The 10,000-nt window shown below is 41.9% G+C and overlaps 1 protein-coding gene across 1 annotated transcript in view; it reads right to left on the reverse strand.

Moving 5' to 3' along the window:
• Window positions 1-7,781, reverse strand: part of LOC110496749 (hippocalcin-like protein 1) — a 72,818-nt gene extending 65,037 nt beyond the window's left edge. The window contains exon 1 of the mRNA XM_036953599.2: window positions 7,298-7,781. The gene's annotated coding sequence lies outside the window, so the exon portion shown is untranslated. The remainder of the gene's footprint in view (window positions 1-7,297) is intronic.
• Between the last annotated feature and the right edge of the window lie 2,219 nt (window positions 7,782-10,000).

Below are 10,000 nucleotides of genomic sequence, written 5' to 3' on the forward strand. Positions count from 1 at the left end.
CTGCTGCATTAGTTACCAGATGTGGAAATGAGTTCCATGTAGTCATGGCTCTATGTAGTACTGTGGAATAGAGTTCCATGTAGTCATGGCTCTATGTAGTACTGTGGAATAGAGTTCCATGTAGTCATGGCTCTATGTAGTACTGTGGAATAGAGTTCCATGTAGTCATGGCTCTATGTAGTACTGTGGAATAGAGTTCCATGTAGTCATGGCTCTATGTAGTACTGTGGAATAGAGTTCCATTTAGTCATGGCTCTATGTAGTACTGTGGAATAGAGTTCCATGTAGTTATGGCTCTATGTAGTACTGTGGAATAGAGTTCCATGTAGTCATGGCTCTATGTAGTACTGTGGAATAGAGTTGCATGTAGTCATGGCTCTATGTAGTAATGTGGAATAGAGTTCCATGTAGTTATGGCACTATGTAGTAATGTGGAATAGAGTTCCATGTAGTTATGGCTCTATGTAGTACTGTGGAATAGAGTTCCATGTAGTCATGGCTCTATGTAGTACTGTGGAATAGAGTTCCATGTAGTCATGGCTCTATGTAGTACTGTGGAATAGAGTTCCATGTAGTTATGGCTCTATGTAGTACTGTGGAATAGAGTTGCATGTAGTCATGGCTCTATGTAGTAATGTGGAATAGAGTTCCATGTAGTTATGGCACTATGTAGTACTGTGGAATAGAGTTCCATGTAGTCATGGCTCTATGTAGTACTGTGGAATAGAGTTCCATGTAGTCATGGCTCTATGTAGTACTGTGGAATAGAGTTCCATGTAGTCATGGCTCTATGTAGTAATGTGGAATAGAGTTCCATGTAGTCATGGCTCTATGTAGTACTGTGGAATAGAGTTCCATGTAGCCATGTAGTCATGGCTCTATGTAGTACTGTGGAGTAGAGTTCCATGTAGTCATGGCTCTATGTAGTACTGTGGAGTAGAGTTCCATGTAGTCATGGCTCTACATGTCTTGTGGGGTCTTTTTTTTTATTTATTTTACCTTTATTTAACTAGGCAAGTCAGTTAAGAACAAATTCTTATTTTCAATGACGGCCTGGGAACAATGGGTTAACTGCCTGTTCAGGGGCAGAACGACAGATTTGTACCTTGTCAGCTCGGGGGTTTGAACTCGCAACCTTCCGGTTACTAGTCCAACGCTCTAACCACTAGGCTACCCTGCCGCCCCTGCCGTCTGCATGGGTGTCTGAGCTGTGTGCTAGTCGTTTGACACTATAACTGCCATAAGCCAACAGCTACTGATGTTTGATTTTTAAATACAAATAAATCCTGCTTATGTCATGTTCCTCCCCTGAGGTTTCCTAAAATGTTTTTCCTCATTTTGAAATGACAAACAGAAAATTGTTTAGAGCCTTCGTACTTGTTCTGTTTTTGTTTTTACACTTTCCCAACTTAACCTGCCAAGACAATGTTCTGTAGGACGTTGGTACCCAGCCAGGCTCCAAGACAATGTCCTGTAGGACGTTGGTACCCAGCCAGGCACCAAGACAATGTCCTGTAGGACGTTGGTACCCAGCCAGGCACCAAGACAATGTCCTGTAGGACGTTGGTACCCAGCCAGGCTCCAAGACAATGTTCTGTAGGACGTTGGTACCCAGCCAGGCTCCAAGACAATGTTCTGTAGGACGTTGGTACCCAGCCAGGCACCAAGACAATGTCCTGTAGGACGTTGGTACCCAGCCAGGCTCCAAGACAATGTTCTGTAGGACGTTGGTACCCAGCCAGGCACCAAGACAATGTCCTGTAGGACGTTGGTACCCAGCCAGGCTCCAAGACAATGTTCTGTAGGACGTTGGTACCCAGCCAGGCTCCAAGACAATGTGTTGTAGGACCCTGGTACCCAGCCAGGCTCCAAGACAATGTGCTGTAGGACCCTGGTACCCAGCCAGGCTCCAAGACAATGTCCTGTATGATGTTGGTACCCAGCCAGGCTCCAAGACAATGTTCTGTAGGACGTTGGTACCCAGCCAAGCTCCAAGACAATGTTCTGTAGGACGTTGGTACCCAGTAAGGCTCCAAGACAATGTTCTGTAGGACGTTGGTACCCAGCCAGGTGCTAAGACAATGTCCTGTAGGATGTTGGTACCCAGCCAGGTGCTAATGCGTCTCTCTCTCCTCACTGAATGAATGACAAGTGGAAGAATGGGCAATAATTGTGCACCTTACTTCACAATTGAATTTAAATGAGGCCTAACTGAATGATAAAGAGGGTGAAGAGGTTGATTTTAATTTAGAAAGACAATAGTGTAATGATGAGTTTATGTTATGCCTGTTTATCAGTGTTGGCGCTCATGTTAATCATTTGACAGCGTGTCTTGCGGGTTGACACCATTCTCTTTGACATTTAACTTTGTACTGCTGAAGACTGGGGTAAAGTCATTTTCTCTGATGAATCACCTTTCCGATTGTTTGGGATCCGGAAAAAAGCTTATCCGGAGAAGACGAGGTGAGCGTGACCATCAGTCCTGTGTCATGCCAACAGTAAAGCATCCTGAGACCATTCATGTGTGGGGTTGCTTCTCAGCCAAGGGTGTGGGCTCACTCACAATTTTGCCTAAGAACACAGCCATGAATAAAGAATGGTACTAACACATCCTCCGAGAGCAACTTTTTCCAACCATCCAGGAACAGTTTGGTGACGAACAATGCCTTTTCCAGCATGATGGTGCACCTTCTCATAAGGCAAAAGTGACACTAAGTGGCTCGGGGAACAAAACATCAATATGTTGGGTCCATGGCCAGGAAACTCCCCAGACATTAATCCCATTGAGAACTTGTGGTCAATCCTCAAGAGGCGGGTGGACAAACAAAAACCCACAAATTCTGACAAACTCCAAGCATTGATTATGCAAGAATGGGCTGCCATCAGTCAGGATGTGCCCCAGAAGTTAATTGACAGCATGCCAGGGCGGATTGCAGAGGTATTGAAAAAGAAGGGTCAACACTGCAAATATCGACTTGTTCTATCAACTTCATGTAATTGTCAATAAAAGCCTTTGACACTTGTGAAATATTGGTAATTATACTTCAGTATTCCATAGTAAAATCTGACAAAAATATCTAAAGACACTGAAGCAGCAAACTTTGTGAAAATCAATATTTGTGTCATTCTCAAAACGTTTGGCCACTATACACCTAAACTATACTGAAACTAATTTCACACATAATAAGGGTTAGCCTATAGATAAGACTACATTGACAATAATCTACAATCTATTGAGTGACAATATCAGGCCTATCGGTTGTCATTTTGAACATGAAGAGATGGGTGCATCTTGTAATTTACAGATGCCGGGAAAGGAGCATCTCTTTATCAAATCCTCTTTCAGAGTCACATGCAGGTAAAACATTTGAATTTAAGTATAGTATCAGAAAGAGCATTTTCTGCCATTTCTATAACCCTTACCTTGGTCAAATATATATTTGGATTTTTTTTTCAAGAATATCTATACTGTCCATGCATTCAGCACCACTTGTACGGCAGTATTGCTCTGGCTGCTCAGCAGAAAACTAGTAACATAATACAGTATTGATCTGGTTGCTAAGCAGAAAACTAGTAACATAATACAGTATTGCTCTGGTTGCTAAGCAGAAAACTAGTAACATAATACAGTATTGCTCTGGCTGCTAAGCAGAAAACTAGTAACATAATACAGTATTGCTCTGGCTGCTAAGCAGAAAACTAGTAACATAATACAGTATTGCTCTGGTTGCTAAGCAGAAAACTAGTAACATAATACAGTATTGCTCTGGCTGCTAAGCAGAAAACTAGTAACATAATACAGTATTGCTCTGGTTGCTAAGCAGAAAACTAGTAACATAATACAGTATTGCTCTGGTTGCTAAGCAGAAAACTAGTAACATAATAAAATGTACATTTTAAATATACTTTTTCTTTATGCAATTCATCCTTTACAGTTGTTCATTGTGTTTAGAAATATAGCAAATCATTTGACCTGTGACCTGTGACCTGTGACCTGTTTAAAATCTTCTAATCTTTTTTGTTTTTCTACTTTGTCAACGGAAGCTGTAACTAGACTTTATTAATGACTATAAATAATATTACTAACCGTTATAAATAATAAAGTTGTAATATTGATATTGTAATGGACATGAAAATAGGCAATATGTATTTTCTAGGACTTTCTAAGAATTATAAAAACATATCCATGACTCTATCTAAACAAATAACTTATTTGTATTGCCATACAGCAGAAGTCGAGAATTTGGATACACCTACTCTAATCATTCAAGGATTTTTCTTTATTTTTACTATTTTCTACATTGTAGAATAATAGCGAAGACAACAAAACTATGAAATAACACATGTAGTAACCCCCCAAAAAAGTGTTAACAAATAAAAATATATTTTAGATTTTAGATTCTTCAAAGTAGCCACCCTTTGCCTTGATGACAGCTTTGCACACTCTTGGACATTCTCTCAACCAGCTTCATGAGGTAGTCACCTGGAATGCTTTTCCAACAGTCTTGAAGAAGTTCCTACATATGCTGAGCACTTGTTGACTGCTTTTCCTTTACTCTGTGGTCCAACTCATCCCAAACCATCTCTATTGGGTTGAGTTTAAATGATTGTGGAGGCCAGGTCATCTGATGCAAGACTCCATCACTCTCCTTTCTTGTCAAATAGCCCTTATACAGCCTGGAGGTGTGTTGGGTCATTGTCCTTTTTGAAAACAAATTATAGTCCCACTTAGCGCCAACCAGATAGGATGGCGTATCGTTGCAGAATACTGTGGTAGCCATGCTGGTTAAGTGTGCCCTGAATTCTAAACCAATCACTGACAGCGTCGCCAGCAAAGCACCCCGACACTCCATCACACTTCCTCCTCCATGCTTCACAGTGGGAACCACACATGCGGGGTCATTCAACAGAGCCTAAAAACAGGACAAGTCAAAGTACAAAGTAAAAATTAACAATATGGAATAGACAATCAGAACTGTTGTCCAGGAGTCCCCCCCCCCCCCCCATCAGAACTGTTGTCCAGGAGTCCCCCCCCCCCCCCCCCCCCATCAGAACTGTTGTCCAGGAGTCCCCCCCCCATCATGATCAGTAGTTTTAAGGATGTATCCATCAATTTTTTTGACAATCTGATCATAACAGCAGAATGACAAGGACCTGCTCCCATCTGCTCCCATACGCCCAATGACAGGAGCAGTAGGAGTAGTTCCCACACCTCGCTTGCTTGCAAAAAGTTTAATTGAAACATTGGCTGGTAGACTGAAATGTTTGCTTTTCAAATAAATAAAAAAAAACAGGAACTTTTAAGCAAGCAACATAGTGAGAACTTCTCTTTTAAGGCATTAACTCAAAACGTACCCGCTAGTGACTCCAACTGTGTTTACCCTTTCAAGATCAAAGCACACAACAAGACACCCCCAACTACCAAACTCATCCATCATGTCAGCCATAGATCCAGAAGCAGTGTGCTGTACCAGAGGGAGGGCTGGCAAAGCTGCCTCTCTAGCCAAGCCGAGGTCTTCTGTCATGTGGCTTACAAAGAGAGAGAGAGCCCTGGTAGAGTGGGAGACGTGGAGTGGCCGCTGGGCAAGAGTGAGTGATTTGTGAGTGTGCACGCGTGCGTGTGCTCTTGTGTGTGCATGCATATGTGTGTGTGTGTACTCGTGTAGGGCAGCAGGTAGACTAGTGGTTAGAGCCTTGGGCCAGTAACTGAAAGCTTGCTGGTTTGAATACCTGAGGTGACAAGGTGAAATATCTGTTGGTGTGCCCTTGAGCAAGGCTCTTAACCCTAATTTGCACACATAGCAGATAAGACAGTACTCTGTTGAAGTACATCAGGCAGATAAGACAGTACTCTGTTGAAGTGCATCAGGCCACATAGGAAATAAGACAGTACTCTGTTGAAGTGCATCAGGCCACATAGCAGATAAGACAGTGCTCTGTTGAAGTGCATCAAGCCACATAGGAGATGACTGTGCTAAGGACAGCTTCATCCACCTCCTTCCCTATAGGCTACAGATGGCATTCCTTGCAGCTCATACAGTCACATTTATCACATGTAATTAAGTCATGCTACCAGAAAGCCGCATGCGTTTGGAATAGCGCGTGGAGTGAAATAGGCCGCCATCTATCGGTTGTGACAGCTCCATAAATTCTCCCTCACCCACCGTGCCACTCAACTACCGGTAAGCACTACCGGCATCTTTCTTAAGTATCGATGAAATGATACAAACCGGGATTTTACGTGACTCATAAAACACATTACTGACGTGGCTTTAACAGGCAGAGAAGAAGTGAACTGACAAAACGACCCGAGAGCACATTTACGGGATAAAATAACCTATACTGCTGTTTTATATCGACTTTTTGCAAGAATATGCTATGATATTAAGCTTATATCATATAACATGTAAATAGAATATGCCGAAGCATATATTTAATATGTTTTTATCCTTCATGTTTTGATTGTGTAGGCTACAACAGTATAGACCCAGGTCCATATCACTGTCAACAAATACACAGAATAGGCTGAATAACAAATAAACGTTCCGCTATGGGGAAAATCATTAAGATAGCATAAGCCTCTGAGCCACATGTATAATTATTAAAACCATAATTCTGAACGTCACTGCGTTCACACACTGTGGTATGATCTACTGTAGACTACCTACCGTACAGCGCATCATATATCCCATTCCATAGCCTAAACAATTAAACAATCATACAATTCCCAAACAACAGCATGACATCGTCTGAAGAGGGTAGAAGAAGAGAAAGACATGATTTTCAGACGAGAAGAGGAGAGAGGGAGAGAGATTCCGAGGAGTACACCAAGCGCGTCGCATCGTGGCTGTTACTGTCACACCCCCAATCTGTCATCACACTCGAGAGCACATTTCAATAGATGCTCGTCACATAAAAATGCTAATCATATTTATGAATCTGCTTGTTGTTTTGCAATCACGAAATGAATCCGCTTCATGCAGCATATTGTAGCTAGGCCATAAAGAAAACGCTATCATCCAAGCATTGCACAGTCTATAATTCAGAGGGAAAAAAACTCTAAAAAAATATCATTCGGCCTATATAATGAAAACAACGGCTTTCCCAAGACAAAAAATACTAATTTTAATTTGGCCAGATGATTATTTTAGCACATCTCAGAGAACACACATTCGATAAAGGGAGCTCAAGTTCCGAAAGAGCCCGTGCAAAGATTGTCAAACCATTAACTACTAAAAACGGTTATAAATATTTCAGGCAGATGCGAACAAGCATCATTCATTCAGTTAATTCTTACCCTTTATCAAACCGAGAGCTCCGCGAGCTGATGATCACCGAGCGTAGCGATGGGGAACGAGAGAGACGGGATGCTCTGCTTGTTCTGGCTGCGTCCTCCGCTCGATAGATAGGAGATGGAAGAGAGTCCGGACTGGCTGCTTGGTACACACGGCTACTGTCCTGCTTCTTCCTCTTCTTATGCTGCTACTGCGGCGGAGCCCTGCAAACCATGATACCGTCACAACGTCACACTCAAGCCCCGTGAGACAACAACAAGCAGACCGAGCGAGTCAGCTAACGGCTGGGAGGGCGCGGGCTTCCACCGGGATAAGAGAGAGAGTTGGGTTTAGCGGGGTAGAGGGGATTTAAGGAGGGGGAGGGGGGTCCGAGGGATTACGTGATACCGGTTTAATTAGATAGTCATACGCCTATTGGCACAGCGGTTTGTGTGTGAGGGCGCGCAGGCAGCCCCCTCTCTCTCTCTCTCTCTCTCTCTCTCTCTCTCTCTCTCTCGCGGTAGATTTGAGAGGATTCAGTTCACCGCACATGATGGACAAAAGTTAGAGCACCACTATTTCCTCCTAGAATATTATTGGCTATTTACAAATAGTATGATAAATCATTTTCATTATTCCTTCATGAAGAGTATGTTGGCATGCAATGAGGCCACCTAGGGTTGAAATGAAATATGATCTCATTAATATGACAAGCATTCAATAGGCTAACAATAATCAGGTTTCATCCACAGATTTTATGGAATAAAGTCATATGATATATATATATATATATATATATAAATCACCACAGCTGTGATGGAAACAGTACGTTTCGGAAAAAATAATAATACATGCCGACAGACCGTGTGTTTGTTTAACATGTTGGGATATTTAATATATAATAAAACATTTCTAGTTCTTGTCCACAATAATTTCATCGTGTAGACTAGAACAGAGTAGGCGGGTTTGCTATTTAACGCAACAGTTTTTTTTGTGACAAAGCTACGGTAGAGTTGGAATTGCTATGGAAACACATTGAACTTTTGATTTGCATTCGGTAAATAAAAACTTAAGCTTGAATTTTTTTTTTTTTTTAAACAGTACGTTGTGTGTGCCTGACGTCATCACGCAATTATTTGTATTTGCTTGGTATCAGGGTGGTGTCCTGGCTGGGAAACATCACTGATGGGGAAATGTTCATACTTTCTTTATGCAGATTCTAGAAAATGCCTAGCTACTGACCAGGTGTCAGTTTGAATGAACGTGTGTTCATCCATCCTTTTTAAAATGCTATTTCAGGCTACTGAAACATCATATAGTCCTATCATAAACACAGCTGTTCAAACAATAAATCCAGGAGAAGACCACACACAGACACACACACACACACAGTCCACAGGATGCTGGTGGCACCTTGATTGGAGAGAATGGGCTCATTGTAATGACTGGAGAGGAATCAGTGGAATGGTAAATATATATACTGTATATCAAAAACATGGTTTCCTGGTGTTTGATGCAAATCCATTCTGGCCATTATTATTACTATTATTATTATTCATATTCATATTATTCATATTATTATTATTCATATTATTCATATTATTATTATTATTATTATTATTATCATTATTATTATTATTATTAGCCATCCTCCCCTCTGCAGCCTCCTGTCTCACACACACACACACACACACACACACACACACACACACACACACACACACACACACACACACACACACACACGCACTCACGCATTCACACACTCACTCACACACACACACACACACACACACACACACACACACACACCTGTAGAACAAGCCTGTATTAACTCTAGCGGGTCTAGAGCGAGTCGAATAGAGAGCAATACCCGTTACTTCGTTATGATCATGTTTCACATTCTCAATTTGACAGAAAACGGCGATAGCACTGGGAAAGCACCTACGGAATCGTGACCATCACATTCGAATCCTCATCAGGCCTGCCTGAAGCTCTATTTCCTCCTCTGTTGGCTCAGTATTATTTGCAAGGTGAATCATCAAAAAAGTCAAACTGCTAATCAATCCATCAGTCACTTCAAAGTGAGGTGAAGTTAGAGAGGCAGTCAATAATATAACCACAGACACTCTACAGTAGTGTATAGCCTATAGAGAATCCTACAGGGACCCCGTCATAGAGAGGAAGTTGTGAAGTCGTGACCATCCCACTCGTACCACATCCGCTGCCAAAAGCTCTATTCGCAGTGAGGGGCTCAGTAGACATATTATGTTGAGGGTGGCAGGGATATAAACAACGATGTACCTACAGCCCGCAGGGACCAAAGCAAACAGAGAAAAGGTGAATTGATTTTATTTGCTGAATATAACCGATCGTTGACCAACAGCTTATTAACAAAGTTCATTCTGGAGTGTTCCAATTCATGCTTCTTTCTACTGTAGGCATTCCTGCAGGGTAGCCTAGTGGTTAGAGCGTTGGACTAGTAACCGGAAGGTTGCAAATTCAAACCCCCCCCCGAGCTGACAAGGTACAAATCTGTCGTTCTGCTCCCTGAACAAGGCAGTTAACCCACTGTTCCTAGGCCGTCATTGAAAATAAGAATTTGTTCTTAACTGATTTGCTGGTTTAAAAAAAGGTAAAATAAAATAAATACAATTTCGGGGATTGTATTCTTCTTGTGGGGAGTGAACGCACCTACTGAAAGTAATAGTTGCTCTCCCCTGTCG

Source organism: Oncorhynchus mykiss, chromosome 18, assembly GCF_057628025.1.
Source record: "Oncorhynchus mykiss isolate SJ-2025 chromosome 18, ASM5762802v1, whole genome shotgun sequence".
In the NCBI taxonomy this organism is placed as follows: domain Eukaryota; kingdom Metazoa; phylum Chordata; class Actinopteri; order Salmoniformes; family Salmonidae; genus Oncorhynchus; species Oncorhynchus mykiss.